We start from the raw sequence: 7920 nt of genomic DNA on the forward strand, positions 1-7920 counted from the left end.
AATTTCTCTACATCCTTATTCAATACTTGTTATTATCCATCTTTTTGATTATATCAATTCTAGTGGGTGCGAAGTGCTATCTCATTGTGGTTTTGATCTGTATTCTTGTGGAGCCTGTTCATGTTGAGCATCTTTTAATAAGCCCATTGGCCATTTCTATGTCTTCTTTGAAGAAATGTCCATTCAAATCCTTTGTCCATTTTTTTGTGTGTAGAACTACCTCTTTATTTGAAAAATATATAAACCAAAACTTCCCAACTTCTTGTACATGTTGAAAATTTTCAAAAAAGATCTCTTGGATACAAAATCTGGTCCAAGTAGCTCAAAATTAATCCTATGATATATTTTTCTAAAGTCATATTATTTTGGAACTCTGAATTTTTTTAACGGCAAAAAATACCACTGAATTGAACTTTTTTATTTTGCTATACAGAGAGAATATTAAGAGTCCACTTTTTATGGAATCTAAACACCACCAGCAATTTCCATTAGATGATGTTTTCCTTCACAGACCAGTGTCTGATCTGGAAAAGCCCAACTTGCCTTCCTTTCTATCCATCGAATTCATTTGTCTTCTTAGAAGTCTTGTTGGCTGTTTTCTTGGTTGGCCTTTCCATGTTGTTGCTTAATATGAAAGACTTCATTTTCTAATTGTACAATAGTCCTTGCAATCTCATAATTCTTACTGGCCAGGGATATCCAGTTTGACTCCATTTCTCTTAATTTAGATCAGCTGTGAATTGCATGTTCTTTTGCTGCCAGTTTAAATCTTGAATATGTTTCCTTTACTTCTGGAGTTCTTTCTGTGCGTGTTCAATCATATGAACTAGATTTTCATTATATATTTTCCAGGCATTGCACCCATGCTGTGACATTAGTTCCAGATTCTCAATCCAAACTGTTTGATGCTCCAAGTGGGCCATGGAATTGTTCACACACTCTTCCATGTAGTGATGTCATTTTTCTGATCTGAAGAAGGGGCTGGAAGTTCATACCACTTCATACTGAGCAATTCAAGTGGTTTCTGGGCAGCCAGTCTTTCAAATTCACTTCTCATTATGCCAGTTTCAAAATCAGTATAGTCCAGTGCTGTCAGGTAGCTCAGGTAGTTCTTAGTAGGCCTGTATCTGTGAGTTTCCTCCTCCACCAGCACTGTAAGTGTTTCCTGCACACCAGGCACTTCATAACCTTGATTAAAATACAGTGGCACATCCACCACAACCTCGCCAGCCACCAGCCCAGTGCCTGCCATGCTTCAGTTCTCCTGAGTTTTCCGTCTCCTTTGCCTATTTTTAATTGGGTATTCTTTTTATTGTTGAGCTGCTAAATAATGGGAAGGATTTGGAGCCTGACAGTCCTGGATTTGAACTTAGTTCAGGCACTGAGTAAAGTTGCTTAGTAAATGATAATCATTCTTACTTCTTACCATACAGCTCTGTAAGGAATTGGGTGTTCTCTGTGAAGGAACAGGGTATTCTCTGTGACTACATTTTCTTTCTTTTTTTAATTAAATATATTTTATTGATTATGCTATTACAGTTGTCCCACTTTCCCCCCTTCACTCCCCTCTACCCTTCACACCCCCTCTCACCCACATTCCCTTCCTGTCTGTGGGTCATACACGTAAGTTCTTTGGCTTCTACATTTCCTATACTATTCTTAACCCCCTCTGTCTATTTTCTACCTACCATTTATGCTACTTATTCTCTGTTCCATCTCTCCCTCCCACTCTTCCACTGATAACCTTCCATGTGATCTCCATTTCTGTGATTCTGTACTTGTTCTAATTGTTTGCTTAGTTTGTTTTTGTTTTTGTTTTTTAGGTTCAATTTTTGATAGTTGTGAGTGTGTTGTCATTTTACTCTTCACAGTTTTGAGCTTCTTTTTCTTAGATAAGTCCCTTTAACATTTCATATAATAAGGGCTTGGTGATGATGAACTCCTTTAACTTGACTTTATCTGGGAAGCACTTTATCTGCCCTTCCATGCTAAATGATAACTTTGCTGGATAGAGTAATCTTGGATTTAATGACTTTGAATACTTCTTTCTAGTCCCTTCTTGCCTGCAAGGTCTCTTTTGAGAAATCAGCTGTCAGTCTTATGGGAACTCCTTTGTAGGTAACTGTCTCCTTTTCTCTTGTTGCCTTTAAGATTTTCTCCTTATCTTTAATCTTGGGTAATGTTATTATGATGTGCCTTGGTGTGTTCCTCCTTGGGTCCAAATTCTTTGGGACTCTCTGAGCTTCCTAGACTTCCTGGAAGTCTATTTCCTTTGGCAGATTGGGGAAGTTTTCCTTCATTATTCGTTCAAGTAAGCTTTCAATTTCTTGCTCTTTCTCTTCTCCTTCTGGCACCCATATGATTTGGATGTTGGGACATTTAAAGAAGTCCTGGAGCTTCCTAAGCCTCTCCTCGGTTTTTTTTTTTTTTTTTGAATTCTTGTTTCTTTATTCTGTTCTGGTTGAATGTTTCTTCCTTCCTTCTGGTCCACAGCATTGATTTGGGTCCCGGTGTCCTTCCCGTCACTGTTTCCTGTACCTTTTCCTTTATTTCACTTTTCATAGCCTTCATTTTTTCATCTAATTTGTGAACATATTCAACCAATTCTGTGAGCATTCTGATTACCAGTATTTTGAACTGTGCATTTGATAGGTTGGCTATCTCTTTGTCACTTAGTTGTATTATTTTTGGAGCTTTGATCTGTTCTTTCATTTAGGCCATTTTTTTTTGTTTGTTTCAGCGTGTGTTTTGTAGTAAGAGGTGGAACCTTAGGTGTTCACCATGGTGGGACAACCCACTTGGCTGCCTTGTGAAGCTGTATGTGGGGGAGGGGTTGGAGAGGAAATAATGCTGCTTGTTCCACTCTCTGCTTCTTTTCAGTCACTTCTCCTGCTACCCACAATCAGATTGGGCCCTTCTGATGCTGATTCCCACATGGGTGGGTTTGTGTGCCTTCTAGGACCCTGTTGGTCTCTCCAATGAACTCTCCTGTGAAGCTGGGAGTTCCTCCCACTGCTGCATCAACCCCCACAGGTGTTTTCAATTGGTGGTTTGAGGCTTTATTTCCTTGTGCTGGAACCCTGGGCTGTGTGGTCTGTCTGCCTCCCCAGTTGTTCCCCTCAGTTTATCTGCATGAGAATGTGGGATTGCCTGCTCTGCCCATCACTGACTTGCTTGCCCCGGTGCTCCAACCACTGCTGTACCATGAATCCTTTCCACCTGGCTGCCTGTTTCTGCCCATTCTACTGGTCTGAATGAATGGTTTTTTTTTTTTTTCAATTCCTTAGTTTTCAGACTTCCATACAGTTCGATTTTCTGTCAGTTCTCGTTTTGATTTTAAATTTGTTGTTGTCCTCCTTCTGGTTGTGCAAGGAGGCACAGTGCGTCTACCTATGCCTCCATCTTGGCCAGAAGTCCCACATTTTCCACATGACTGAAGTTTATCTATTTGTTTGCCAAAAGTTGAAACATCTCTAATCTTCTTTATGTACATTCCATACTTTGTTCGACAGAGAGCACTGAACCTAATTTGAGCATTTCTTGATGACTCCTTGGAACATCATGGATTGTATTTATTTGTAGCACTATCATGGACCACTGTGTTGTGGAGCATTGTATGCTGAGGCTCTCATGGCTCTTCTAGTGATTTATTTCTTCTGTTTGGGGTTCATTTTTTTAAATTAACCTATTTCTCACAGAGTTCTTCTACCCCCTCATTGTTTGCAATTTGACAGTAATTTTGGAAAGAATGGAAGGTTAACACTGGAAACCAGATAAGGAAACTGATTAAATATCACACATAATTTTAAAATATTAGTTTCTAGTTCAAAAGGCAGAGAGTACCTTCTTTGTCATAATATAAGTGCATTGCCTTTTGTTGCAGCTGTCTTATTAAAGGTTTGGATACATTTTCACTTACTTTCAAAGTCCAGTTTGAGCTTCCATTGGTTAAGGTTGCTGGAAGTTATACTATTAGGAAAATGGAATACTGTAATCGTTCCTTACTTCATAGGGGCTTTTGTTTCATTTTTCAACATTCTTTCAGGAGTATATGTGAAATTTCACAATTCAGAACCACCTAGGATCAAATTTTAAGTAATATTGACTTTAAAAAATCAACCTAAACAAACTCCAAACATTTCATTAAGTAGGAGAGTTTTTTTGATAAGAATCTTGTATTCAATTTTTAATTATCCAAAGGTAAAAACATCTGTCTGTATTTGACTTTACCATAGAGAAGTATTACCTTCAAAGTACCCCCTTCAGGCACTAGCATTTTGGTTAACCAATGTTGATCTTGTTAGAAAATTAATGCCTATTCCATACAGTGTTACTCATTTCTTCTTTTTTTTTTTTTTGCATGTAATCTGCACCCTATCTGGAAAAGATTTTACATGCTGATTTGTATCAAAGAGTTAACTGCACTGGCAGAAGCCCACTATCAGGGTAGACTACTGTAGGAAAAAATTGTGCATTAAGGGATAGCTAATGTTCAGGCACCTGTGTGTGTCAGATATTACATAGTACTATTTGTCTGTTCAAGATATTTTTAAGATTATAAGATTATGTTTTTGAGCCCTGGCTGGCATAGCTCAGGGGATTGAGTGCGGGCTGGGAACCAAAGTGTCCCAGGTTCGATTCCCAGCCAGGGTACATTCCTGGGTTGCAGGCCATAACCCCCAGCAACCACACATTGATGTCTCTCTCTCTCTCTCTCTCTCTCTCTCTCTCTCTCTCTCTATCTCTCTCTCTATCATCTCTATCTCTATCTCTATCATCTCTATCTCTATCTCCCTCCCTTCCCTCTCTAAAATGAATAAATAAAATCTTAAATATATATATATATATATATATATATATATATATATATATATATATATATATTTAAAAAAAAGATTATGTTTTTGGTCATGAGAAACCAGCTTGAAAATTTTCTGACAGTTTTAGGAAATGTGGGGCTTAATAAACAAGCCAATAGAATGCAAAAGAACTCAGCCTGGAATCTTGCTGAAACTGCAGAACCAGGTGTCACATCCCCTGGGGGAAACCATGACCTGTAGGGTGAATTGCTGGCACCAGCTTGCCTAGACTGAGTTTAGCTGTAGGCAGGAGGAGGCTGAACTGGGGCCTGCAGCTGAAATCTTGACCTACCAAAAAGCCACGTTGGGTGGGGCTGGTATGAGGAAGCAGTATTTGTTAGGAGGGTGATTCTCACTGGGAAGGTCATTTGTAAAACTTTTTACAAGAAGTTCATACCTCACTAACCCAGGCACACCTTGTTCAAGGTCCTGGTTCTGTCTGTCCTATTTTATTCCACAGAACTTATTTGTTTCTTGGTCCACCACATTAAGAAACATGAAAATGGTAGGGTGGGTCTCAATTCTATTTGTTTGTTTGTTTGTTTTGGGTTTTTTTTTTTTGGTCTTATTTTTTCTCTTTGGGGCAGCATATTTCATCCTATTTCAGATATCTCATTAATACTTGTTAAGTGGACATATGAGGCTCCCAGATTCCCTCTGCATTTGCCAGTATCTGTAATTCCAATGCTAAATTGAATGCTTTATCTACCAGTTCTCTGCTGCTGCCGTTATGGCTGTGCTTGTGACAACTGGCTTTTTCACAATTTTCTCTTCACCTCTGTGCATCTGTTCCTTGTGTTGTCTTTGGGGTTTGTGTTTTGTTGTGTTCTCATCTTTTGCTTGTTTATTATCTCTCAATGCTGCTCTGTCCCTCAAAAGACGGGCTGTAGGTCTCATGATCCTCCTGAGAAACTCCACCCTTGCTTACATCATCAGAAGGTTGTACCCACACTGCTAACATTGCTTTCTAGTCTGAATGACAGCCCTGAACACCCCCTATGCTTCCCTGCCCAAGTGCCACTGACTGAGCAGTGTAGCATCCTGGCCTGTTTTCCTCTTACACTGGACATCTCATATTTGCAAACAGCTGACTTCCATGAAGCTCTGTTTCCTATCACAATTCAGCTCTGTTTGTTGTACTCAGCATTTCACCTTTTCAGTGGCTTTAGTCAGGAAGGAATAGCAGCTTCTAGGCAGCATGCCATGAGAAAGACTATTACCTCTGGAGTAACATTTCTTTGTTTCTCATTTTCAAATGTTCCTGTTTTAAATCTTCCTTCTCTTCCCCACCATGGCATGCAGGTTTCATTAAGGTCTCCTTTTCAGTCTCTACTTAAAACAGAAATGAGGCAGTACATAGAAACATTCCACAAAAGGAAAAATTGCTAACCTATATAAAGATAATCATGACTGCTAAATTAGAAAAACAAAAACAAAAAAAAAATACTAATAAAGACCAAAGAAGAATATCTAATGGTTTCTGATAACCCTGACCTAGATGGAGTTAGTTCTGAAATGTAGTCATGGAATATATCACCCAGAAACTAATGTACAACTGTGAAATGATATGCAATGCTTCTAACACAAGACAACCAAGTATTCAATAAAACTAACTTTAGAGTCCCTTATAATGTAAACTTTCTGTACTGTGTTTATGAAAATTGTCCAGTGGGAAAATTTTACTTTTTACTTCTTCAAGTTGAGTTTTTAGTCCAAATAAGTGTTAAGTTTTTATTCAAAATCAAATTTTATATTTTTACTTTTAATTGAATTTATTGGGGTGACATTGGTTAATAAAATTAGGTTTCAGGTGTACAATTCTATAATACATCATCTGTGTATTGTATTGTTTGTTCACCATCCCAAGTCAAGTCTCCTTCTATCATCATTTGTACCCACTTTATCCTCTTCTACTTCCCCCATCCACCTTTCCCTCTGGTAATCACCATACTGTTGTTTGTGTCTGTGATTTTTTTATTAATTCCTTTGAAAACACAGTGGCAGCTTAAAATTAATTTGTTAAGTACAGAGGAACCTCACTTTACAAAACATGTATATTCTTGAAAAGCTTTGTGTAGATACAATTTTAGAAAATTTGGTCATATTTTAAGAACATCAAGGGAACAGACTGTTTAAAAGAACTCTGAGTTTAGTGAATTTTTTTTTGGTGAAAATGAATACTCTCCTCCTAATATATAATTTTATAGGAGAACATTAAAAGAATGAAGATTATGGTTTTAATTATTGGTTGGTTGATTCAATAAACAACCACTCATAAGAATGCTTTAACAAACCCATGTATAGCCTGAAGAACATCTATTCAATTGAATGCATCAACAGCAGAGCTTGATGTACAGCTTTCTCTTTAGGGTTTAGATTACTTAGTCACCCTTCTTAAGAGCCTCAAGTCACTTTTGACTGCAGACAAATTCTTAACTGAAAGCTTTTAAGTGGCCATAAGTCTTTTTTCTTGCGTAAAAAGAATCTAGTCAGGAATGCAACATGGCTTTTGAAACACACATATGGGAACATGTATAGGTGTAAACACACATACACATAGCCAAAATTTCAGCACTTCTCTAGATGGAGAAACGTCATAGCTAGGTTTCTATGAAATAGCAGCTAGGATAATTAATTTAATTTTTTACTCAACACAATATTTGTTAAAATTTTACTAAAAGCCAGGCATTGTAGTTACAGGCAGCCCTCTGTATCCTTGGGTTCCACATCCATGGATTCCATCAACTGTGTATCAAAATAATTTGAAAAAGTTACATTGTTGCCAACATGTATAGTAAGTCCTCACTTAATGTCATTAATAAGTTCTGTGATTTCAAGCATATAAGGGAACAAGTTTTACCACTGGCTAATTGATAAACAACAGTTAAGTTCCTACAGCAGCTCATTAATATTATAACAAAACAGTGTTGAACGAAGCAAGAATCTGCTGTACCATATAGTTAGGCCTATGATGGTTGCATATGTACTGAACATGTACAGACTTTTTTCTTGTTATTTTCTAAACAATATAGTATAACAACTATTTACATAACATTTAAAG

The 7920-nt window shown here is 37.5% G+C and overlaps 1 pseudogene; it reads right to left on the reverse strand.

Annotated features, from left to right (window-relative positions):
• Nucleotides 1-216: 216 nt before the first annotated feature.
• LOC114505316 lies at nt 217-1252 on the reverse strand (annotated as a pseudogene).
• Nucleotides 1253-7920: the final 6668 nt, after the last annotated feature.

The sequence above is a fragment of the Phyllostomus discolor genome, chromosome X (genome assembly GCF_004126475.2).
Source record: "Phyllostomus discolor isolate MPI-MPIP mPhyDis1 chromosome X, mPhyDis1.pri.v3, whole genome shotgun sequence".
Taxonomy (NCBI): domain Eukaryota; kingdom Metazoa; phylum Chordata; class Mammalia; order Chiroptera; family Phyllostomidae; genus Phyllostomus; species Phyllostomus discolor.